Source organism: Triturus cristatus, chromosome 2_1, assembly GCF_964204655.1.
Source record: "Triturus cristatus chromosome 2_1, aTriCri1.1, whole genome shotgun sequence".
NCBI classification, from domain to species: domain Eukaryota; kingdom Metazoa; phylum Chordata; class Amphibia; order Caudata; family Salamandridae; genus Triturus; species Triturus cristatus.
In genome coordinates, this window is record NC_140581.1 from 1,155,156,747 (window position 1) to 1,155,183,998 (window position 27,252).

Consider the following 27,252-nt stretch of genomic DNA (forward strand, 5'->3'; position numbering starts at 1 on the left):
TTCAGTAGGGGAGTTGGTGTCCTTGCCAATGTAAATCCTCATAGTCCATGCCACAGTCTTTGTCAACATTGGTCAGACAGTGACCAGCAGGGCCATGTGGCAGAGAATGTCTCTTGATGCTGTGATGCTGTTGCTCCAGTGGGCCAGGTGCCAGGCCAGGTGTCCTGGGAGATGGCGATGTAGCGCCGACCCTCACGGTCCTTTCCGTGGACGACCCGGCCTCCTGCGGGGACCCTCAGCAGCAGGCCGTGACGATGTTTGGGATGCTCCGTCGGATGTCTCCTCCTCCTCCTGATCCTTCCCTGTGGGTGGTGATGTTCTACGCCGTCGGGCACAGGGAGGGTTGCCCATGTTGTCGGCCATCCGACGGAGTGTATCGTGAATCCCCTGGAACACCGTCACTTGCTCAGCCTGTCTGTCCTCCATCCTCCGTTGGTGTTGCAGTAGACAGGCATGTTGCTCCGCATGTTGCTGGGCCTGCTGGGTCTTTATCTCATCGAGGGTCCCCTTGATCTCATTGAGGGTGGACACAACCTGGGCCATGCCCGTGGTGTCCTGCCGGTATGTGTCCATGATGTTACGGACATGGGCAAATACCGGTTCCCCAGCCAACTGGTCAGGCTCGCGCCTCCGCCGTCCTTCACTCCCACCACCCCTGCCCACTTGCACCTGGCCTGCCCTTGTGGGTACATCGGGTCTCCGGGTCCCCTGAGGGGTGGCATTGGCGTTGTCGCCTGCCTCCTCCTGGGTGCCCGGGACACCGTGTCCCTCCTGGCCGGCCTGGCTGCATTGTGGTGGTGGGGCAGGGATCCTGGGTGTCTCCTGGGATGTGGCAGGAGTGGGGGTGGTGGTTGGCACAGTTGTACCTGACGCAGGTGCTGCAGGTGGTTGGACACCAGAGGGGCCAGGTCGGTCGGGGTCGTCCACACAGTGGTGAGAGTCGTCGCTGCCGGTGGGATCGGGCTCCCGCAGATCCGGGTCCTGTGAGTCTTCCCCCCCAGTGTTGGGGGGTGAACCACGACGTTGACCTGTGTGTGAGAGAGACAATGTTAATTTTGGTCCATGCAACATCCATGTTTCATCAGTTTCAAAGTTGGCACTTTTCCTCTTGGAATTAGGATCTGTGTTGCATTCCACTCACAGTGCACTTGTGCATGGGTGTGTACCTTGGACACCACTTTGGCCCCTTTAAATATGTGTGGCACAGTATAACTTGCTGCGTCAAGTGTGACTGCAGTCAGCAGTGGAGTGGGCAGGTGTGGCGAGCCATGCATTGGCGCCTTCCGTGTAGCACTGTACATGTGCACATGGAGTGGATCCACACACTTATATAATGCAGGTAGCTGTCGTTGTGCTCGTGAACAGGTTGTGACATGGGCCTGTGTTTTGCCATGGGGAAGAGGGGGGGTTCTGGCACTGGCCACCCTTGGCTACATGCACGCAGTCTACCTGCTGACGAGCAGACATTCCCACACACCACACGGCTGATTTGCTCTCCCTGTGTCTCCCTCCCTCTCTGTCCCCCTCTACCTCCCTCTCTGTCCCCCTCTCCCTCCCTCTCTGTCCCCCTCTCCCTCCCTCTGTGTGTCACCCTCTGTCACCTCAGCCCAGCTTCCTAGACACACACTTTTTCCAGTCCTTTGAATGGCCCTTGGCTTGTTGCTGTGAGTTTGTTTCTGATCTCCAGGCACCCATTGGGTGTAGTGTCTGTGTGTGCGCTGCTGCTGTGGTTGTGTGTGCTGCCACTCTTTCACAGTGTTGGCTGTTCATTAGCTGCTGTCATGTGCAAAACAGTGCCTTCACCCCCATGTGTTGATGCAAGGCGTCCGCCATTTGCTGTCGAGTCTTTCCTGTGTGGGGACACACTGTTTGTCTGGCTGTGACCTGGGCCATATGGGCAGAGGGCATTGTTGTCTGCTTCTGAGTTGCACTATGTGATTTTTGGGGCCCACCCTCCCGCCACCCAGGTTACGGTGTCATGTGTTGGTGTCTTCTGTGGCCTGTGACTTGACATTGTCCAGCTGGGTGCATGGGGCATGGTGGCGGCAGTGGCATGTGCGTGTTCATGGAGTGTGGTTGAGTCATGCGATAGGTTGGGGTGGTTGCCTGCCTGTTAGTGATTTTGGTTGTGGATGAGGTCCCCCCCATGTGAGGTGCGTTGTTCGTGTACTCACCCGGGTCTCGGAGTCCTCCTAATCCTTCGACTGCCTCCACCGGCTGTATGGCCATCACCCTCTCCTCCCAGGGCTGGTAGTGTACGGGTCTGCGGGAGGGCCCTCCTCCGGTGGCGTTGGCCTGGTTGTGTTCCTCCAGCATCTTGGCTCGGACCCTCCTCCGCAGATCTACCACCTGGCTTGGCATTCCTGCCTGGTCCTTCTGGTGTCCGCAACAGCATTCACAGCATCGACGATGGTCTGCCACATGGCTGTTTTTGCTGCAATGCTGGTCTGTCTGACCAATGTTCCAAAGAGCTGTGGCTCGACTCTGAGGATTTCATCAACAAGGACCTCCAACTCTCGGTTACTGAACTTTGGATTCTTGTTAGTGGGCATGGTGAGGGGTGTGGGTGTGGATGGTGGGGGGTGTGTGTGGATGGTTGTGGGTGTGTGGGTGTGGTTGTGCAGGTGTGTGTGTGTGAATGTGATGAGGGGGTGTTTGTGGAGGTGGTTGAGTGGAGGTTTGCAAGTGTAAGGTGTGGTGAGGCTTGTAGTATGGTTCTGTGGTGTCTGGCAGCAGTGAGTCTGTTGCAAAGGCTCATGGTTTGTGTATGTGGGCCCTTTTTATTGGTCCATGGGTGGGTGTGGCTGTGTTTGAAGTTTGGGTGGGTGTGTTATAAGGAGTGGTGGTGTTTTGGGCCTCTGTTTGTTTTTGGCAGTTGCAGGTCAGTGGATGTTTTTTTAGTGTTTGTTGGCCATGATTAGTGGCTTTGTGCCATTCGAATAGTGTATTCTTGTGTTGTTTGGTTTTGTCCTGGTTGTGTACGTGCGTTTTGAGCGTGTATACGGTGTGTACATGGGCCATTTGGTTGTACGGTGCTGTCCTTGTGTGTGGCTTGGTACGACTCGTACATGCGGTTGTGATGTTGGGGCCTGGGGTGCGCTCCGTACTTAGGAGGTTGTGTTGGGGGTTCGACTCGAACGTACTGGGGTGTACATACATGGGGGTCGGACACGTACAGGGGTGGGGGTTCGACTCAAACGTACTGGGGTGTACATAGACGGTGGTACGACACGTACAGGTGTGGGGGTACGACTCGAACGTACTGGGGTGTACATGGACGTTGGTACGACACGTACTGGGGTGGGGGTTCGACTCGAACGTACTGGGGTGTACATGGACGTTGGTACGATACGTACTGGGGTGGGGGTTCGACTCGAACGTACTGGGGTGTACATGGACGTTGGTACGACACGTACAGGGGTGGGGGTTCGACTCGAACGTACTGGGGTGTACATACATGGGGTCGGACACGTACAGGGGTGGGGGTTCGACTCAAACGTACTGGGGTGTACATGGACGTTGGTGCGACACGTACTGGGGTGGGGGTTCGACTCGAACGTACTGGGGTGTACATGGACGTTGGTACGACACGTACTGGGGTGGGGGTTCGACTCGAACGTACTGGGGTGTACATGGACGTTGGTACGACACGTACAGGGGTGGGGGTTCGACTCGAACGTACTGGGGTGTACATGGACGTTGGTACGACACGTACTGGGGTGGGGGTTCGACTCGAACGTACTGGGGTGTACATGGACGTTGGTACGACACGTACTGGGGTGGGGGTTCGACTCGAACGTACTGGGGTGTACATGGACGTTGGTACGACACGTACAGGGGTGGGGGTTCGACTCGAACGTACTGGGTGTACATGGACGTTGGTACGACACGTACTGGGGTGGGGGTTCGACTCGAACGTACTGGGGTGTACATGGACGTTGGTACGACACGTACAGGGGTGGGGGTTCTACTCGAACGTACTGGGGTGTACATACATGGGGGTCGGACACGTACAGGGGTGGGGGTTTGACTCGAACGTACTGGGGTGTACATGGACGTTGGTGCGACACGTACTGGGGTGGGGGTTCGACTCGAACGTACTGGGGTGTACATGGACGTTGGTACGACACATACTGGGGTGGGGGTTCGACTCGAACATACTGGGGTGTACATGGATGTTGGTACGACACGTACAGGGGTGGGGGTTCGACTCGAACGTACTGGGGTGTACATGGACGTTGGTACGACACGTACTGGGGTGGGGGTTCGACTCGAACGTACTGGGGTGTACATGGACGTTGGTACGACACATACTGGGGTGGGGGTTCGACTCGAACGTACTGGGGTGTACATGGACGTTGGTACGACACGTACAGGGGTGGGGGTTCGACTCGAACGTACTGGGGTGTACATGGACGTTGGTACGACACGTACTGGGGTGGGGGTTCGACTCGAACGTACTGGGGTGTACATGGACGTTGGTACGACACGTACAGGGGTGGGGGTTCGACTCGAACGTACTGGGGTGTACATACATGGGGGTCGGACACGTACAGGGGTGGGGGTTCGACTCGAACGTACTGGGGTGTACATTGACGTTGGTACGACACGTACAGGGGTGAGGGTTCGACTCGAATGTACTGGGGTGTACATACACGGGTGGGGGTGTACATACACGGGGGGTACGTCTCGGACGTACGGGGGCGGGGGGGAGTGTTGGGCGCGTATGCGGGCACATGTCTCCATGGTTGTTATGGGAGTTCGGTGCGGACGGTGTTTTTTCCATACGGTTGTGACATCGGACGCACGGGATGGATCGTGATTCCTCGGTCGGACTTCACCTTTCACATTTGTACGGTAAATCGTCCGAGGACGTGTCGGACACATTTTCCGACCCGTGGACGTGTGGGTAATCATTCCCGATGCGGTTCGTATGGACTTTTTACCATGCGAATCGTGATTGCCAGTTCGTCAGGCACTTGTACGATTCGTACGGTAAAAAGACCGGATACGAGTCGTACGGGAATTTTTTTTACCGGATCGTAATTGGCACCATAATGTTAAAACCAACTTTACTAAAAGATGTATTTTATCATTCTGAGTTCAGGCATACTAAACTCAAATTTCTACCTTGTTCCCTAGGTCAGTTAGGATTATAAGATGTTATAATCAAACTGCCCATTCTGGCCTATGGGGACAGGTAGCCTTGCAATAGTGAAAAACTCAATTGGCTGTAATTCACTATCAGGACATGCCACACACATCAGGGCATGTCCTACCTTTCACATACAATGCACCTTGCCCTTGGGCCTACCTTAGGGGTGGCTAGAAAAGGGAAGGCTTGGGGACTGGCAAGTATGTGCACTTGCCAAGTGGACATGGCAGTTCCAGACTGCACACAGGCACTGCAATGGCAGGCCTGAGCCATAGTTTACAAGTTGCTTCGGTGGGTGGCAAAATCAGCGCTGCAAGCCCCCCAGCAGCATTTGATTTACAGGCTCTGGGCACACACGGTGCACTGTACTAGGATCTGACAAGTAAACCAAATAAGCCAATCATGGAGTCACTAATCCATTCCATCAATTTACAATAGAGAGCATATGCACTTTAGCACTGATCAGCAGTGGTAAAGTGCCCAGAGTCATAAAACCACCAACAACAGGTCAGAACAAATACAGGAGGAAGGCAAAAAGTTCAGGGATGACCCTCCAAAAAGTCCCAAGTCCAACACAAGGATATCAAAAGCTCAGGAAACACTGGAAAAAAGGATATTAAAAAGTTCAGGAAACACTGGAAACAAGGATAGCAAAAGCTCAGGAAACACTAGAAACATGGGTCGGTCTCATCGGTACACAGCTACAATGACCAGCCTTGGCCTGAAGGGAGCTGGGGCTTAAAAGAGCTCAAAATAACCACATGCATCAGGTGTAAGCAGGCTAGCAGCAGCCAGCCACAGGTGAGCTGAATTCCTCCACCCATCCTTGGCCTGCAGTGGTGGAGACGAAGCAGTGAGCAGGGAATTCTAGGTATTAGAGCACAGCTTTCCAAACTTTTCAAGTTGGTGACACACCTTTTAGAGAATTTTCAAGTAGGGACACGGTAATGCGAGCGAGCGCAGCGAGCGAGCCCAAACCACATCAGGGGGTCCGGGGGGGTTCTCCCCCCGCGAAAATTTTGACAAAATAGTGGCCAAATGGTGCATTTCCAAGCAAATTTGAGAAAGCAGGAAGGTTAATAAAGCAATTGTGAAGCTGTTCTAACAAAGACAGTGACTGGCAAAACTGGGTGTAAGCAAGATTAGGTTTGTGCCTGAAACAAGAATATAATCATGCACACATTGACACATGCCCCAGTGATTTACGGCACAAAAAGGTGGGGGGGTGCACGCACTGCCAACCCTTTCAACCATGCACAAAGTCCACCTGTTGCCTTGCTGAATATGAGTTATACAAAAATCCGTTCAGGAAGGGGATATTGCGAGTGGTAAAACTATCATTCAACCTATCAGCCGGTCTCTGCGCATTGAACTCAGGTGGGACCGCTTTCCTCATTGCAGCGTGCCAAAAGGCAACAGAAAATAAGACAAGTGATATGTTTTTCCATTCAGTACTTTGAGGTAAAAATAACCGGATATAAGACAGAAGGATAAATACTTACATGCCATATAAATTGCAACTATATCAAAATGTATGGGGACACAACATATCTCACGAAAACCGTTAATTGATTTTTAAACTGATCTGAACTGATTTTTAAAAGAAAAAAATAAGATTTGTAATATAACACACATATATTCCCAAAACATGTTGTCCTTTATGAGTAACAATATAAATATGTGCAAGAATGAAAAACTTTGAATAAAAACAACAGCACTTACTATTTTATTGAGATGAATGAGGTGGATAGGATGAACAGAGCTGGTCAATATTTCGCATTTCGGCATTGAGCATTTTCATGGGTTTCAACATTTGGTAAGTAATGATGAAGGTTCTCTCCGAACAATGTTAAATGGTCAACAATCAGGGGGCTGATATCACATTTCAGCAGGCACTTAGCAGTTTTGGAAAACCTTTCAAAATTTCCTCCTTGCGCTTTGCTTTTCCAAATTGCTCTTTTGTCTCTCATAGCACAAGAATTACAAAATTTGAATAAAAACCAACAGCACTTGTCTTACTATTTTAATGAGAAATATGAGGCTGATAGGATGAACACAGCTGGTCAATATTTGGTTGAACATTTGATAAAGACACTCGCATTTCATCATCAAGCATTTTCAAGCACCCACGTTTCAGTGTCTTTAAGTTTGTCATCGTTGAAAAGGATACTTCACAAATGTATGTAGTAGAAAACTGCAAGAGAATATGTAACACTTTTTTACCTATGTTTGGATGCATTTTTGTAACACAAATCCAAAAGCTGTCTAAATCACCCTCTGCATGCATCATGAACATACTTCGATCATTTTTTATTTCAGCTAATTCTTCTTCTTCAATTAGTGAAAAGTTCCCAGTTGCAAGAAATGGATTTCTGATCCAATCATAGTCTTGGATTTCAACATTTGGAAAGTAATGAGAAACTTTCTCTCCGAGCAATGTTAAATGGTCAACAATCAGCGGGCTGATCTCATTTTTCAGCTGGCACTCATCAGTTTTGGAAAACATTTCAAAACTGCCTTCTTTCACTTTCCTTTCCCAAATTTTTATTTTGTCTCTGAAAGCACAAATTTTATCTACTGCTGTTAAGATATTTTCTCCTATTCCTTGCATACTGGTGTTAATTTTATTCAAATGTTCAAATATGTCAGCAAGATATGCCAATTTTGTGCACCAAAGTTTGTCTTGAATTAGATCGCAGAATTCGTGTTGCTGATTTTCCTCAAAAAGCTTCAGCATCATTTCCCGCAATTCGTATACACGACAAAGCACGCGACCTCTTGAGAGCCAACGAACGTCTGTGTGCAGTAGGAGCTTTTTAAACCTTGCCCCCATTTGTTCACAAATATGAGCAAATATTCGTGATTTAAGAGGTCTGCTTTTAATGTAATTGACCATTTGAATCACTTTGTCCATAACTTTTCTTAATTCATTTCCAATGGTTTGCGCGACTAGTGCCTCACGATGTAAAAAGCAATGAGTAAATATGATATTTGCATTTTCTTTCTTTGCTAAAGCTATAAAACCTTTTGTTGAGCCGACCATTGAGGGTGCACCCTCCGTGCATATCCCGACACAATTTAACCAGCGCAAATTATTTTCCTTCATGAAGCAATCTAAAGATGTAAATATATCCTCACCTCTAGTTCTCAAGGGAAGTTCTAGGCAACACAGGAATTGCTCAATAATTCTGTCACTATGAATGAAACGTATAAAAACCAGTAATTGAGCTAACCCACTGACATCCATAGATTCGTCTAATTGCAATGTAAAGACCATATTATCGTCTTGGAAAATATCCTTCATTTGTAACTTAACGTTAGCAGACATATCTTGAATACGTCTTCCAATTGTGTTATCTGCCAAAGGGATTTTATTAACTTCTATCTCAAATTCTGGCCCAAACATTGTTCGAACAATAGCACAGCAAGATTGCCTTATGGTGGTTTTGGCAACAGTGTGTGGTTCCTTGTTTTTGGCAATTATTTGAGCAACCAAGTAACTTGCCTTTTGAGCTTTCTCTGATGTCTTCATTCTCTTTGTGAATGATGCAGACTGCTTCCTTGTAGATTTAGAAAGCTCAATAAAGTATTCTTCTGGTTTTTCTGACAAATGGCTGTGTTTTGTGGTAAAATGTCGTTTTAACTTATTTGGTACCATACTTTCATTTGCAAGTATTTCCCCACAAACTAAACACTGGGGGCAAGGATGGTTTTCATTACCAGAAAATGTGAACCCCAGTTTCATATAAGCTTTGTTATATAAACGAGGATTGGAGATTTTCCCCTTACACTTCTTACGTGCTGAGACAGACCGCTCAGTTGATTCTTGGGTACTTTGTTCAATAGCTGCTACATGTTGTTCTTCGCAAACGCCATCTTCATCAGCTTTTCGCTTCCTAATTATAAACTTATCCATTTGGAGTTTGTTTGCCTTCCGGGAATATGAAGAAATGTGGAAATCTAGAGATAGGAAGAACATGAGACACGGAGTTTAACATTCTTACGCCTTGCTTACAGTCCTCATTCTCTCTAGTATCCTTGAGTAGTAGACAATCATGTGAAATCAGAGCTCACAGCATAGGGGTGACAGAAGTAATAACTGCATTGACGCTGGCTTTGAGAGACTCAGGATGCCAAGTGAGCTGTCCCGAACCCACAATTATATTCCATCCTTTATCAGAAGGCCCTTACATTTCCATGCCATGGTCTTCCCCGCCAAACTAGATTGCTTACTTTCCTAAAAAACAATTTGTCTCATTTTTTATCTACCTATTTGAACAGGAAGCAATCAAGAGATAATCACATAAACAACCACATATTCTTCCGCTATCATCCTGAAGCCTTTTTGACTGGATCAGAGACAGGCAAACTAAATGAGGTAGCAGTGCGGCACGCGGAAAACATGACATTGAAGGTGGAAGAGCCACGCCAACATTGCCCACGGGAAATTGTAATTAAGTTGGAGAACCATGTTTCTGAAACCTCAAAAATGGTTAGGAAATCAAACTGTTGCCCGAGCTGTGTTGTCATCTTTCAATAATCTAGTTCTAATCTAGTCAATAATATCAAAGGACTTAAGATTGGTCTAGAAAACAACGAAGCAAACACAAGGAGATGATGGACGGAGCGCTGAAACTTTACAGACACTGACCCCCAGTCACAGATCTGGGTTTAATCCATAATCATTCTTTAGCTCACTGTGCCACCTCAGTTCAGACCCAGCTATATGACAATGAATTTACACTGGAAGAGCAAGCAGTAAACACAAAGCTGGAATCTCAACCAATTTTGAAAGTCAGAAATATAAACAAAGCATTTACTTAACAGCAAAAAAAACAAAAACAGCTTGCTTGAAACGTGACTTTCGGAATGTACAAACAACCAGAGTGCAACACTACCTTGATAGCTAACTGACCAACTCTAGTTTTACAGTTCTATACACAAACATCACAATCCAGCATATAGTAAGGCTCACTTTAGTGCACAAGTAACAGAGCAGTCATAGGATGGTAAGCATGTAACACAGGTTATTTGAACATGGTTTTTCACGTGCGCAGCTTTAAAAATGCATATCTAGATTAGAATTAGAGAAGCTGAACTGAGGCAGCTTGCTTCTGTGACTACATGATCCACACTAATGGTAAAGTATCTTCTGAAATTTGGAGAAGCCTGGTCAGCCCCAGGTCTGTTAGGGTTTGCTAGGCATAAATGTGCATACAAATATGTGACATTTCCAGACTCGAGCACACACTCTCTCATATAGACACACTCACACACACAGATATGCCCCAAAGAAGTGAATACCTTACGAATCACTCATTCGGTATGTCGCAACTGCCCTCATTTTCAAACATTGGCCACTTTACTAGTTGTATAATTAAGTAATGGGGGGCAGGCCCGGTTCTAGTGGGTGGGCCGGGTGGGCCAGGCCCACCCAAACATGAGACTGGCCCTGGCAGTGAAGTCTTGAAGGCCAGTAGTAAAAGGCCACTTCAATTTAAAACGTTCTTCCGAAGGTTGATTTTATTCCTAGGAGTTGCGTGATTGGGCCTGGGCTCTCCCACAGGCACCCCCAATCACGCATCGCCTTTTAGAAAGTACGTCCACTCGTGCACGTACAATTGGGTCACTGGAAGGGGACACATCCTTTCTTTGGCACCGGGCAACCTTAACTGTAACTTTACCCGTTCTGCGGCCTGGGTATTTCCTTTTCGATTCCACGCTGGAGAAAAAAGTTTGTTCATCCTGATTCACCTTTCCTGGCCTGACAGCTGCTTATTAGATGGCTGTGAGGAGGAACCAGCAGGTAAGAGAATGTGTGGCTATTTGTTCTTTTTACAAATCAAGGCAGGCCCAGCAAGTGAGGGAATCTGAGAAGGAGGTCATTGGGAAAGGGGCAACGGAGAGATGAGGAGCACTGGTGGAGGGTGGTAGTAAGGGAATTCAAGGATGAGGCCATGAGGGGGAGGGGCTATGAAGAGATGAGGGGCACCGGAGGAGGGCGGCAGTGAGGGAATCCGAGGAAGAGGTCATGAGGGAGAGCCCGAGAAGTGTCACTTGCCTTATACTCCCACCTCAGAAACCTCCTCTTCCCATCAAAGGGGCATTACATAGAAAAAAACACTTTTATAAAGTGATAACATATAAAAAGAGATTTGGAAAGAAAATAATGTGTTTTCCTGGCCCTTGTAAGACTAAGAGATAAAGGAGGGCCCTGAGTAGGCCTGGCTAGACATATATGTGACAAATCGGGCCCGCAGTGGCCCACCCGAATGCACCCTTGGCCCACCCAAATAAAAAGTCCTGGGGCCGGGCCTGATGTGGGCCACTTTTATTTGATGCCAGGACTATTTTCGGGCCCAGTCCGACCCGGCTGTTGTGTGTGCATGGAACTGGAACTGCACCGCTATGAAGGAATATAAGAAGGGTGGCACTGTACTGTGAAAGAAATGATGTAGTGAGGAAAAAATGGGACGGTAGGGATGAGGGGAACAGAGATGCAGCAGATTTATGTTGATGGATGATACGGAAATGGCAAAAGCGGGGTGTTGTAAGAATGGAGTGGATGGCAGAGTGATGGAGGGCATGATGAGAAGTGTGGAAAGGGAGAAACATTAAGCTGGTGATTCGTGGGATAATGGATGCAGCCAACATCATGCGCCTGCCAGGTTTCAAGATTGTGTAATTAAATGATGTGTTTCGTTTATTATGTAGGAGGAAGATGTTATGGGGGGATATTTAATGTGGTGAGTTTTGTTAGTTTTAATATTAATTTTCTACGGTTTATTGTGTAAAGAGAGAAGAAAAGTTATGTGAGCTGGCAGGTTGCTCAGTGATTGTTGCCATTGTGCCCAGGATTTTGATTAGTGATTGCAATCCTGCATTCAACTATGGTGGCAGCTCTCCAGGCAAGGGAGCTTCATGTATGTGGATGGTTGTGAATAAACTCTATTTCCCCTGTTGCAGTTGCATGAAGTTTACTTCAGTAGCACAGAAAATTAAATTAAACTTATCCACTGAATTAAATTCGAAATGCTCCTCGTTTTCTATTCTGGGCTCCAGGAAGCACACGCAGAAGTGATTTCGCTACAGCAAAGTGCCACGCAGAAGAGTGTATTTCTTGGCAGTGGGGCATGTCTCCCACTGCGCGACGCAAGGACTTTATTTTCTGAAAGGTGGCTAATTACTTACTGCTGGGTTACAGTGGCTTCAGGGCAGTCATGGTTTTAGACCAGAGGCTCCACTGACCCATATTCATTTGTGCTCATGGAGGGGGGCTGTTAATTTCGTGCAATATCAGCAAACCACCTAAATTAAAACCAAGTACACAAGGAAAGGGCACGTGTTAAGGGAATAAAGTTCATGTGTTAAACATCTGTTTTAGGGGGGAAAAAAAGACTATGAAGTTGCAAATAAAATACAGTGCTTTGTCAGGAGCTGTTCAGAAATGAAACACACCACGAGCGGCTCAGGAAACAAATATAATTACAGTGTTTGTTTTTAGCATTCAAAATATGCTCATTACGTATGCTACCAAACACTTAGGTATACTAAGCATTAGCTACTCTGAGTCAAACTCATGGTCCATTTCTTTAAATTTGACCTGTACTAAGGCGCTGCCAGCACGAATGTGAAGAAAGACCACGTTACTGTAATATGCAAGGTTCTGTTGTTTAAAGTGATATTGCCGCTTTGCATAGTAAGAGTCTTGGTTTTGTTTATCAAATCAAATATAAATGCTCCAATTCAAAAACAATGATCTCATTCATCTCACAGCCCTAAACTCCAATGGCAAGTAACTTTACATCCCTGCACAATTACCGCCGTGATTAGTCTCTCTCGTTGACTTTATCAGAACACCCTGCCAGGCTCCATCCTTTGATTACGGAGAGAGGGTTGAAACACTTTTCTGGGAAAAACGTCGACCATGCACAAAATGTAACTTTCTGGACAGACCAGATTATGGCACTTATAAATATTTTATGTCAAGTCTTCTGGGCTCCAGGGCCGGCTTTAGTGCTGGTGGCGCCCTGTGCAACAATGTTTGTTGGCGCCCCCCAATGACCACCTCCACCACGGATTCTCTCACTAGCACCCTTTAACAGTGATCAAGCCTCCATAACCACACTCTCTCAGATGCATTGAATTAGTTATATAGCGCCACTCATACCAGTGTAGGGTGTCCGAGCACTTTGCATCACACACACATAACACAGAGACACTCAATCAAACGTGTGTAAATCAGTGCATAGGAAATGTTACATAAGCCAAAGGACTAAAAGTGTAGGAGTCACATGTCATCCATACTGGTAGGCAGTATAGTTTAAGAGTGCTTGGTGTGGAGAAGCACAAACGCACAGTCGAAAAAGAAACAGCATAGTTAGGAGTTTTTGTTTAATAATATGAAATCGACTTCTCGCCAAATTAACCCTTTTTGCTACATTAATCAATGTTCTAATAATGTATACTTTGCAGTGTGTATGCAGTTCTAGGATGAAAGTTAATAGCTCACTATTCTATATTAGGACTTTATGTTATAAATTGCAAGTAACAAAAGGATGCCTCTTTTGAAAGCAGTAACCTGCTGATCTGTTTACATCATACGCACTCTGTAATCTACTTGGTACACGTTCTTTGCAGCAGGCATATTAACCCTCTGCACTAACTTCACATAGGTCAAAACCTCAACTATACAAAATGCTGATCTCTCTCCAGGAAGATAATTAATCACGAGTTTCCTTGACATTTATGTGAGGCCTGGTAACTCCCTTTCCACACTTCAAGTTAAAATCGGAAGAATGTAGAAAATTCCCGGAGACTCGTTATGTATTTTATTTGTGGCTTTACAATTACATTTCAAAGGCTAAAAAAGCTGGATTTGCATTGTTAGCTCGAGAATGATAAAATACCCAGGAGCCAAGCAGCTTTGACCTGCATAAATCGACGCTGACAGGGTGTTCTGAAATCCGACCCACTTGCAATCCCGGGAGGCCTAAATGGAGTTTCGAAATAACAAAGATTTCACTTACCGAGTGCCTGGGGAACAGAGGCAGCTCCGTGGTGTCTCTGTGAAAAAGGGAACAAGGCCTCACGCTCGCCTAACGCTTCTCCTTCCTCTCCCTACGACGTCGTCGCTGTACTGTACTGCGTCACTGCATGCAAGCTGGATTAGCCTGAATATGCCGGCCGACGTCATCGCAGCGCGACACACCCACACACTAGAGGCGACACAGCACTGTGTCGGGACACACACTTTGGAAAGCACTGTATTAGAGTGTCAAACATTAGCAGACTGGCTTCAAGCATGAGTATGCTGGCTTTCACAAAACCCGGCATGTATTGGGAATGGATGTCAATTCCCAAATAGTGACCAAATGGATGGAAGTCAAGATATGCATGCATGGGAGTATCTGGAAGCTTATTAGAACACAGGAAAGTGACACTATGCACCCCTCTGGTGGTAGGCACGAGAGTGCATGGAGCGAATTGCGACAGAATGAGGATGAAATTAAATGGAGCAGAATGTCTGGGTTTCTGTTGCTCTTTATCACCTCATCAATCTGTGGTGTGAGCTCTGATTTACAGACCTCTCAGCTCCGCTGGTTCATTTTTAAAATCCCTAAACCATATTCTGGCACCTTGGTCTCTTACATATATACATTTTTTAGTTCTCAGTGACCTGAACCTCCATATGAACAAGCCATTGGAGGCGTAAGTTATTCCTCTTATGGATACTCTGTCCACCCTCAGCCTAACCCCATACGTGTTCAAGTCAACTCACAGGGAAGGTGATATATTAGACCAAAACTACTCTAATGTCACACTTAAAGTACGTGACCCACTACCACTAACCTGGTAGGACCACTATCTAGTGAGTTTTAATTGGTCCATACCCTTAAAAAGAAAACAGACTCTTCCTGCAGACACTGGAATCGTGTCCAGAGCTTTCCATAGAACTCTCCCAACTGACTTGTGCGTAGCCCTTGAAACATCTCTCCCCTCACTCTCGGGTGATACTGAGGTGGACGCCACTCAGCAGTATGAATGGATTACTCATAATATAAAGGAGTTAGTTTCCACCGTGGCATGACATTCTCATAAAACGAATCAGTCTGCCCCTTGGTTTAATGAGATCCTAAAGACAAGTAAAAAAATCTAAAGTGCCTCCACATGAGATGGTATAGCCCGAGGATAAACTTAATTGTAAAACAGCATTGAAGGCACACTACACAAAGGTCAGCCTAGTGAAAAGAGCCTTTAATGGGAAAACAATTGAGGTATCAAATAAAAAATCTGAAGAGATTTTTACAATTGTTAAATCTTTTTTGAACCCTGAGGCCATCACTAAACACCTACAAACTTCTGCAGAGTGGACAAACCAATTGGCAGAGTTCTTTCATGCTAAAATAGCGACCATTCAAATTTCTCTGGCGAGTGTATCTCAGGTTGATAATTATGTCAGGGAGATGCCAGCTCCGAGAATGACCTGTGACGAAGCCCTTCTACTCCTTCACCTTCTGCCTATGTTGCCAGAGAAGTCTCTATCTGCCAACAAACATCTGAAGTCGGGCTCGCCTGTCAATCCTTGTCCGGCTCAGTTTCTGGCCAAGGTGGCCCTGACCATTAATTTAGTGGTGAATAAAGTTCTAAACGCCTCTCTAGTATCTGGAATAATGCCCTCTTTATTGAAACATGCCAAAATCCTTCCTCTTTTCAAGAAGCCATCAGCCGACCACAAAGTTCTGGACAACTACAGACCTATATCCTTGCTTCTAGCTTTCTCAAAAGTGCTGGAAAAAAATGTTAATCCTATCATCTCAGGTTAACTTGAAAGTAACAATTTGCTGCACTCCAGTCAATCAGGTTTTAGAGGCATCTGCGGCACGGAAACAGCCTTGCTAGAGGTAACTGAGTACATTAAAGATAAATTGGTTTGCAGGGGCAAGGCCGTCCTGTTAATGTTTGATCTCTCGTGGCTTTTGACACCGTCCCCCCAACAGATTATTGAATAGGCTACAGAATATCGGAATTGGCGGCATGGCTCTAAAGTGACTGACTTCCTTCTTGGACAATAGAACTCAAAAAGTCTGGAGTCCCCCGTTTGCATCCCCTATACAGAATCTGAAGGTGGGCGTTTTGCAGGGCTCAGCTTTGAGCCCTACACTTTTCAATGCCTATCTGACTCCGCTCTCCGATCTGGCAGAATATATGCGGAGCCAAAGTAATATCTTTAGTTGTGAGAAAGGTGCAGATTTTGAGGGTGATAACATCAGAATATGCCTCTCAAAGGTGTTTAACTGGCTGGCTATAAACCAACTTAAATGCATTCCAGACAATTCGGAGATCGTTTTGTTCGGAAAACCACCTTCTGAGGTCTGGAGTTAATGGTGGCCCCTGGATACTCCCCCTCCGGCTACTCTTCACAGTTTAGTAAAAAAATTGGAAATCAAAATGGATAATGCATTGTCCATGAAACCCCGAATTCAAGCTCTGGTGGGCACCTGCTTCAGGCTGCTAAGTGCCTTGAGAAAATGTCTAACCCTCTCCTCAATTGATACAAGAAAAACCATGGAAATGTTCTATATTTGGGTTTGCCGGAACATCTCTTGGGCTGCCTGTAAGTGGTTCCGAATGTGGCAGCTAGATTAATTCTCAATCATCCTGTATTGCCCGATTCAATATTGTCTCCCATGGCACATTGTTTTTATTGTGCTATTCACATAGGTCGAGACGCTATGGTTCATCTCTTTTGCGCATATTTGTTAAACCCCGATTCTGTGTAATTGCAGCTGAGTTATCTCACAAGTGTGTGGCGTGCCAACAGTTGAATGCAGGCAGCATAATCCTAGTCCTCTCTAGTCACATAGGGAGATCAGGTGGTCTCTTAACTCACATGCAGATTGGCTTTGTTGAGATGCCTGTTTGTAATGAGCTTCATAACATCTTGGTGGTGGTCTGCCTCTTCACACTGGGTATAAACCTACACTACTAGATGGAATGACAGTCTTACAATAACCAAATTATCGTTGAGAGAATTGATCCCTCTTTTTCGGATTCTGGTTTCTCTTGAATCATATTTTGGCAGTCACTTGAAGAATGAGATGATGAAACATTTGTGTGCAGCTTTGCAGATTGATCAGAGGTTTCACTTTCATTACCACCCTGAAGCTTCAGGCATTGTGGAACAAATTAATTAGACATTGAAATCTTGTCCTGCTAAGGTGTGTGCATCCACATCTTCAAAGTGGCCTGATGCTCTTCCATTGATGTTGATGAAACTAAGAAGTATTCAGGATTGGAGGACAGGACTGACCCCCCCATGCAATGGGTAGAGATCCATGAGACTCCCTGCTGTACCTGCGGCAGCACTTGTGAATTTTACAGATGACATGGATCTTGACTACTTCAAATGCCTCACACACATGAGAGGGGTAACCCTAAATGATGTGTGAATGTTGTTGCTTCCCCAAGCAAGTGGGCCGAACACACCCAGTTAAAATAGTGGCACCACATTTGCTGGGGTCTACGTCCTATTTTGGATATGTGTGGGTCTGTCTGCTGACAAATCCATGTATTATGTATGCATATTCATATATATATATATAATTCATTTATATATATATATATATACATATATATATATATATATATATATATATATATATATATATATATAAAACGAATCTCATCCTTGCGAAAGAGCAGGACCCAGAAGGGAAGTTCAAGGAAGCCTTTATTGGTTTACAGATGACATGGCGAATGCATTTCGGCAATGACTGCCTTCCTCAGCGCTCAAGTTAACAGGTGGCTTCCATCGTTATCGGATAAATGTTCCTGCCGCTTTTATTGGTCATCATGAAAGCTCCGCCCTTTAGAACGAAGCTCCCCCTGCTAGTAGTTCCCAAGGTGGTCGAGAACTCCAACAACCAGAATGCAGTGCTCCGCTTCAGGTAAGTGGTGGATGGGGGGCATGTTGCACCATGTGGTAGGGCGGAATGCAGGATTCCGATATGGATGTTGGCCAGAATGTCCTGCTTGTGGTGCCCAAGAAACGCTTCCCTGAGCCCCCTCACCGCTTCAGCCCCAAGTCTCAGGATTTTATATATATATATATATATATATATATATATATATATATATATATATATATATATATATATATATGCAAAAATGAAAAGCAGAGAACTCTGGGTAGTTCTCAAGTTTAGGTGGAAAGCAGCTCCTGTATGGAGCACTCTCAACACCAGCGACACTCTAGATCTGCTCACCTCAAATGTCTGTTTTTCTATCAAAGTTTTTAAGCATGGGATTAGCACAGTGCCATCCACGCCGAGATAGAAAAGGACAAAGTCTTTTGCCATTTGTACAGCAAAGTCTTTAAGCATAGCACTAGCACAATACTGACCTTGCCGAGCTGTAAAATTACAAAAGCCAATTACCACTTCAGGCACAGTATTACAGCTTTGAATCAGTAAAATACCAACCAAGCCAACCTGAAATGAGTAAAAGCAACCCCTGACACTGTGTTTCGCTCTAATTAGAGCTCTTCAGAGAGGTATAGCTTTGTCCAGACACAAGGGAGCACCCAGTATAAGTCAAAGAAATACCCTTTCAGGAATAGAGTGACGAATAAATTATGCAAAAATGAAAAGCAGAGAACTCTGGGTAGTTCTCAAGTTTAGGTGGAAAGCAGCTCCTGTATGGAGCACTCTCAACACCAGCGACACTCTAGATCTGCTCACCTCAAATGTCTGTTTTTCTATCAAAGTTTTTAAGCATGGGATTAGCACAGTGCCATCCACGCCGAGATAGAAAAGGACAAAGTCTTTAAGCATAGCACTAGCACAATACTGTCCTTGCCGAGCTGTAAAATTACAAAAGCCAATTACCACTTCAGGCACAGTATTACAGCTTTGAATCAGTAAAATACCAACCAAGCCAACCTGAAATGAGTAAAAGCAACCCCTGACACTGTGTTTCGCTCTAATTAGAGCTCTTCAGAGAGGTATAGCTTTGTCCAGACACAAGGGAGCACCCAGTATAAGTCAAAGAAATACCCTTTCAGGAATAGAGTGACGAATAAATTATGCAAAAATGAAAAGCAGAGAACTCTGGGTAGTTCTCAAGTTTAGGTTGAAAGCAGCTCCTGTATGGAGCACTCTCAACACCAGCGACACTCTAGATCTGCTCACCTCAAATGTCTGTTTTTCTATCAAAGTTTTTAAGCATGGGATTAGCACAGTGCCATCCACGCCGAGATAGAAAAGGACAAAGTCTTTTGCCATTTGTACAGCAAAGTCTTTAAGCATAGCACTAGCACAATACTGTCCTTGCCGAGCTGTAAAATTACAAAAGCCAATTACCACTTCAGGCACAGTATTACAGCTTTGAATCAGTAAAATACCAACCAAGCCAACCTGAAATGAGTAAAAGCAACCCCTGACACTGTGTTTCGCTCTAATTAGAGCTCTTCAGAGAGGTATAGCTTTGTCCAGACACAAGGGAGCACCCAGTATAAGTCAAAGAAATACCCTTTCAGGAATAGAGTGACGAATAAATTATGCAAAAATGAAAAGCAGAGAACTCTGGGTAGTTCTCAAGTTTAGGTGGAAAGCAGCTCCTGTATGGAGCACTCTCAACACCAGCGACACTCTAGATCTGCTCACCTCAAATGTCTGTTTTTCTATCAAAGTTTTTAAGTATGGGATTAGCACAGTGCCATCCACGCCGAGATAGAAAAGGACAAAGTCTTTTGCCATTTGTACAGCAAAGTCTTTAAGCATAGCACTAGCACAATACTGTCCTTGCCGAGCTGTAAAATTACAAAAGCCAATTACCACTTCAGGCACAGTATTACAGCTTTGAATCAGTAAAATACCAACCAAGCCAACCTGAAATGAGTAAAAGCAACCCCTGACACTGTGTTTCGCTCTAATTAGAGCTCTTCAGAGAGGTATAGCTTTGTCCAGACACAAGGGAGCACCCAGTATAAGTCAAAGAAATACCCTTTCAGGAATAGAGTAACGAATAAATTATGCAAAAATGAAAAGCAGAGAACTCTGGGTAGTTCTCAAGTTTAGGTGGAAAGCAGCTCCTGTATGGAGCACTCTCAACACCAGCGACACTCTAGATCTGCTCACCTCAAATGTCTGTTTTTCTATCAAAGTTTTTAAGCATGGGATTAGCACAGTGCCATCTACGCCGAGATAGAAAAGGACAAAGTCTTTTGCCATTTGTACAGCAAAGTTTTTAAGCATAGCACTAGCACAATACTGTCCTTGCCGAGCTGTAAAATTACAAAAGCCAATTACCACTTCAGGCACAGTATTACAGCTTTGAATCAGTAAAATACCAACCAAGCCAACCTGAAATGAGTAAAAGCAACCCCTGACACTGTGTTTCGCTCTAATTAGAGCTCTTCAGAGAGGTATAGCTTTGTCCAGACACAAGGGAGCACCCAGTATAAGTCAAAGAAATACCCTTTCAGGAATAGAGTGACGAATAAATTATGCAAAAATGAAAAGCAGAGAACTCTGGGTAGTTCTCAAGTTTAGGTGGAAAGCAGCTCCTGTATGGAGCACTCTCAACACCAGCGACACTCTAGATCTGCTCACCTCAAATGTCTGTTTTTCTATCAAAGTTTTTAAGCATGGGATTAGCACAGTGCCATCCACGCCGAGATAGAAAAGGACAAAGTCTTTTGCCATTTGTACAGCAAAGTCTTTAAGCATAGCACTAGCACAATACTGTCCTTGCCGAGCTGTAAAATTACAAAAGCCAATTACCACTTCAGGCACAGTATTACAGCTTTGAATCAGTAAAATACCAACCAAGCCAACCTGAAATGAGTAAAAGCAACCCCTGACACTGTGTTTCGCTCTAATTAGAGCTCTTCAGAGAGGTATAGCTTTGTCCAGACACAAGGGAGCACCCAGTATAAGTCAAAGAAATACCCTTTCAGGAATAGAGTGACGAATAAATTATGCAAAAATGAAAAGCAGAGAACTCTGGGTAGTTCTCAAGTTTAGGTGGAAAGCAGCTCCTGTATGGAGCACTCTCAACACCAGCGACACTCTAGATCTGCTCACCTCAAATGTCTGTTTTTCTATCAAAGTTTTTAAGCATGGGATTAGCACAGTGCCATCCACGCCGAGATAGAAAAGGACAAAGTCTTTTGCCATTTGTACAGCAAAGTCTTTAAGCATAGCACTAGCACAATACTGTCCTTGCCGAGCTGTAAAATTACAAAAGCCAATTACCACTTCAGGCACAGTATTACAGCTTTGAATCAGTAAAATACCAACCAAGCCAACCTGAAATGAGTAAAAGCAACCCCTGACACTGTGTTTTGCTCTAATTAGAGCTCTTCAGAGAGGTATAGCTTTGTCCAGACACAAGGGAGCACCCAGTATAAGTCAAAGAAATACCCTTTCAGGAATAGAGTGACGAATAAATTATGCAAAAATGAAAAGCAGAGAACTCTGGGTAGTTCTCAAGTTTAGGTGGAAAGCAGCTCCTGTATGGAGCACTCTCAACACCAGCGACACTCTAGATCTGCTCACCTCAAATGTCTGTTTTTCTATCAAAGTTTTTAAGCATGGGATTAGCACAGTGCCATCCACGCCGAGATAGAAAAGGACAAAGTCTTTTGCCATTTGTATACCTCTCTGAAGAGCTCTAATTAGAGCGAAACACAGTGTCAGGGGTTGCTTTTACTCATTTCAGGTTGGCTTGGTTGGTATTTTACTGATTCAAAGCTGTAATACTGTGCCTGAAGTGGTAATTGGCTTTTGTAATTTTACAGCTCGGCAAGGACAGTATTGTGCTAGTGCTATGCTTAAAGACTTTGCTGTACAAATGGCAAAAGACTTTGTCCTTTTCTATCTCGGCGTGGATGGCACTGTGCTAATCCCATGCTTAAAAACTTTGATAGAAAAACAGACATTTGAGGTGAGCAGATCTAGAGTGTCGCTGGTGTTGAGAGTGCTCCATACAGGAGCTGCTTTCCACCTAAACTTGAGAACTACCCAGAGTTCTCTGCTTTTCATTTTTGCATAATTTATTCGTCACTCTATTCCTGAAAGGGTATTTCTTTGACTTATACTGGGTGCTCCCTTGTGTCTGGACAAAGCTATACCTCTCTGAAGAGCTCTAATTAGAGCGAAACACAGTGTCAGGGGTTGCTTTTACTCATTTCAGGTTGGCTTGGTTGGTATTTTACTGATTCAAAGCTGTAATAGTATGTGCCTGAAGTGGTAATTGGCTTTTGTAATTTTACAGCTCGGCAAGGACAGTATTGTGCTAGTGCTATGCTTAAAGACTTTGCTGTACAAATGGCAAAAGACTTTGTCCTTTTCTATCTCGGCGTGGATGGCACTGTGCTAATCCCATGCTTAAAAACTTTGATAGAAAAACAGACATTTGAGGTGAGCAGATCTAGAGTGTCGCTAGTGTTGAGAGTGCTCCATACAGGAGCTGCTTTCCACCTAAACTTGAGAACGACCCAGAGTTCTCTGCTTTTCATTTTTGCATAATTTATTCGTCACTCTATTCCTGAAAGGGTATTTCTTTGACTTATACTGGGTGCTCCCTTGTGTCTGGACAAAGCTATACCTCTCTGAAGAGCTCTAATTAGAGCGAAACACAGTGTCAGGGGTTGCTTTTACTCATTTCAGGTTGGCTTGGTTGGTATTTTACTGATTCAAAGCTGTAATACTGTGCCTGAAGTGGTAATTGGCTTTTGTAATTTTACAGCTCGGCAAGGACAGTATTGTGCTAGTGCTATGCTTAAAGACTTTGCTGTACAAATGGCAAAAGACTTTGTCCTTTTCTATCTCGGCGTGGATGGCACTGTGCTAATCCCATGCTTAAAAACTTTGATAGAAAAACAGACATTTGAGGTGAGCAGATCTAGAGTGTCGCTGGTGTTGAGAGTGCTCCATACAGGAGCTGCTTTCCACCTAAACTTGAGAACTACCCAGAGTTCTCTGCTTTTCATTTTTGCATAATTTATTCGTCACTCTATTCCTGAAAGGGTATTTCTTTGACTTATACTGGGTGCTCCCTTGTGTCTGGACAAAGCTATACCTCTCTGAAGAGCTCTAATTAGAGCGAAACACAGTGTCAGGGGTTGCTTTTACTCATTTCAGGTTGGCTTGGTTGGTATTTTACTGATTCAAAGCTGTAATACTGTGCCTGAAGTGGTAATTGGCTTTTGTAATTTTACAGCTCGGCAAGGACAGTATTGTGCTAGTGCTATGCTTAAAGACTTTGCTGTACAAATGGCAAAAGACTTTGTCCTTTTCTATCTCGGCGTGGATGGCACTGTGCTAATCCCATGCTTAAAAACTTTGATAGAAAAACAGACATTTGAGGTGAGCAGATCTAGAGTGTCGCTGGTGTTGAGAGTGCTCCATACAGGAGCTGCTTTCCACCTAAACTTGAGAACTACCCAGAGTTCTCTGCTTTTCATTTTTGCATAATTTATTCGTCACTCTATTCCTGAAAGGGTATTTCTTTGACTTATACTGGGTGCTCCCATGTGTCTGGACAAAGCTATACCTCTCTGAAGAGCTTTAATTAGAGCGAAACACAGTGTCAGGGGTTGCTTTTACTCATTTCAGGTTGGCTTGGTTGGTATTTTACTGATTCAAAGCTGTAATACTGTGCCTGAAGTGGTAATTGGCTTTTGTAATTTTACAGCTCGGCAAGGACAGTATTGTGCTAGTGCTATGCTTAACCCCTTCCATGCGGGGCGGATTCCCCCGCGGTGCTGACCGTTACCTGCGCGGGCGTGGTCATGACGGAACGGTTCCGTCATGAGCACAGCTCAACCGACGCTCATGACGGAACCGTTCCGTCATGAGCGTCGAAGGGGTTAAAGACATTGCTGTACAAATGGCAAAAGACTTTGTCCTTTTCTATCTCGGCGTGGATGGCACTGTGCTAATCCCATGCTTAAAAACTTTGATAGAAAAACAGACATTTGAGGTGAGCAGATCTAGAGTGTCGCTGGTGTTGAGAGTGCTCCATACAGGAGCTGCTTTCCACCTAAACTTGAGAACTACCCAGAGTTCTCTGCTTTTCATTTTTGCATAATTTATTCGTCACTCTATTCCTGAAAGGGTATTTCTTTGACTTATACTGGGTGCTCCCTTGTGTCTGGACAAAGCTATACCTCTCTGAAGAGCTCTAATTAGAGCGAAACACAGTGTCAGGGGTTGCTTTTACTCATTTCAGGTTGGCTTGGTTGGTATTTTACTGATTCAAAGCTGTAATACTGTGCCTGAAGTGGTAATTGGCTTTTGTAATTTTACAGCTCGGCAAGGACAGTATTGTGCTAGTGCTATGCTTAAAGACTTTGCTGTACAAATGGCAAAAGACTTTGTCCTTTTCTATCTCGGCGTGGATGGCACTGTGCTAATCCCATGCTTAAAAACTTTGATAGAAAAACAGACATTTGAGGTGAGCAGATCTAAAGTGTCGCTGGTGTTGAGAGTGCTCCATACAGGAGCTGCTTTCCACCTAAACTTGAGAACTACCCAGAGTTCTCTGCTTTTCATTTTTGCATAATTTATTCATCACTCTATTCCTGAAAGGGTATTTCTTTGACTTATACTGGGTGCTCCCTTGTGTCTGGACAAAGCTATACCTCTCTGAAGAGCTCTAATTAGAGCGAAACACAGTGTCAGGGGTTGCTTTTACTCATTTCAGGTTGGCTTGGTTGGTATTTTACTGATTCAAAGCTGTAATACTGTGCCTGAAGTGGTAATTGGCTTTTGTAATTTTACAGCTCGGCAAGGACAGTATTGTGCTAGTGCTATGCTTAAAGACTTTGCTGTACAAATGGCAAAAGACTTTGTCCTTTTCTATCTCGGCGTGGATGGCACTGTGCTAATCCCATGCTTAAAAACTTTGATAGAAAAACAGACATTTGAGGTGAGCAGATCTAGAGTGTCGCTGGTGTTGAGAGTGCTCCATACAGGAGCTGCTTTCCACCTAAACTTGAGAACTACCCAGAGTTCTCTGCTTTTCATTTTTGCATAATTTATTCGTCACTCTATTCCTGAAAGGGTATTTCTTTGACTTATACTGGGTGCTCCCTTGTGTCTGGACAAAGCTATACCTCTCTGAAGAGCTCTAATTAGAGCGAAACACAGTGTCAGGGGTTGCTTTTACTCATTTCAGGTTGGCTTGGTTGGTATTTTACTGATTCAAAGCTGTAATACTGTGCCTGAAGTGGTAATTGGCTTTTGTAATTTTACAGCTCGGCAAGGACAGTATTGTGCTAGTGCTATGCTTAAAGACTTTGCTGTACAAATGGCAAAAGACTTTGTCCTTTTCTATCTCGGCGTGGATGGCACTGTGCTAATCCCATGCTTAAAAACTTTGATAGAAAAACAGACATTTGAGGTGAGCAGATCTAGAGTGTCGCTGGTGTTGAGAGTGCTCCATACAGGAGCTGCTTTCCACCTAAACTTGAGAACTACCCAGAGTTCTCTGCTTTTCATTTTTGCATAATTTATTCGTCACTCTATTCCTGAAAGGGTATTTCTTTGACTTATACTGGGTGCTCCCTTGTGTCTGGACAAAGCTATACCTCTCTGAAGAGCTCTAATTAGAGCGAAACACAGTGTCAGGGGTTGCTTTTACTCATTTCAGGTTGGCTTGGTTGGTATTTTACTGATTCAAAGCTGTAATACTGTGCCTGAAGTGGTAATTGGCTTTTGTAATTTTACAGCTCGGCAAGGACAGTATTGTGCTAGTGCTATGCTTAAAGACTTTGCTGTACAAATGGCAAAAGACTTTGTCCTTTTCTATCTCGGCGTGGATGGCACTGTGCTAATCCCATGCTTAAAAACTTTGATAGAAAAACAGACATTTGAGGTGAGCAGATCTAGAGTGTCGCTGGTGTTGAGAGTGCTCCATACAGGAGCTGCTTTCCACCTAAACTTGAGAACTACCCAGAGTTCTCTGCTTTTCATTTTTGCATAATTTATTCGTCACTCTATTCCTGAAAGGGTATTTCTTTGACTTATACTGGGTGCTCCCTTGTGTCTGGACAAAGCTATACCTCTCTGAAGAGCTTTAATTAGAGCGAAACACAGTGTCAGGGGTTGCTTTTACTCATTTCAGGTTGGCTTGGTTGGTATTTTACTGATTCAAAGCTGTAATACTGTGCCTGAAGTGGTAATTGGCTTTTGTAATTTTACAGCTCGGCAAGGACAGTATTGTGCTAGTGCTATGCTTAACCCCTTCCATGCGGGGCGGATTCCCCCGCGGTGCTGACCGTTACCTGCGCGGGCGTGGTCATGACGGAACGGTTCCGTCATGAGCACAGCTCAACCGACGCTCATGACGGAACCGTTCCGTCATGAGCGTCGAAGGGGTTAAAGACTTTGCTGTACAAATGGCAAAAGACTTTGTCCTTTTCTATCTCGGCGTGGATGGCACTGTGCTAATCCCATGCTTAAAAACTTTGATAGAAAAACAGACATTTGAGGTGAGCAGATCTAGAGTGTTGCTGGTGTTGAGAGTGCTCCATACAGGAGCTGCTTTCCACCTAAACTTGAGAACTACCCAGAGTTCTCTGCTTTTCATTTTTGCATAATTTATTCGTCACTCTATTCCTGAAAGGGTATTTCTTTGACTTATACTGGGTGCTCCCTTGTGTCTGGACAAAGCTATACCTCTCTGAAGAGCTCTAATTAGAGCGAAACACAGTGTCAGGGGTTGCTTTTACTCATTTCAGGTTGGCTTGGTTGGTATTTTACTGATTCAAAGCTGTAATACTGTGCCTGAAGTGGTAATTGGCTTTTGTAATTTTACAGCTCGGCAAGGACAGTATTGTGCTAGTGCTATGCTTAAAGACTTTGCTGTACAAATGGCAAAAGACTTTGTCCTTTTCTATCTCGGCGTGGATGGCACTGTGCTAATCCCATGCTTAAAAACTTTGATAGAAAAACAGACATTTGAGGTGAGCAGATCTAAAGTGTCGCTGGTGTTGAGAGTGCTCCATACAGGAGCTGCTTTCCACCTAAACTTGAGAACTACCCAGAGTTCTCTGCTTTTCATTTTTGCATAATTTATTCATCACT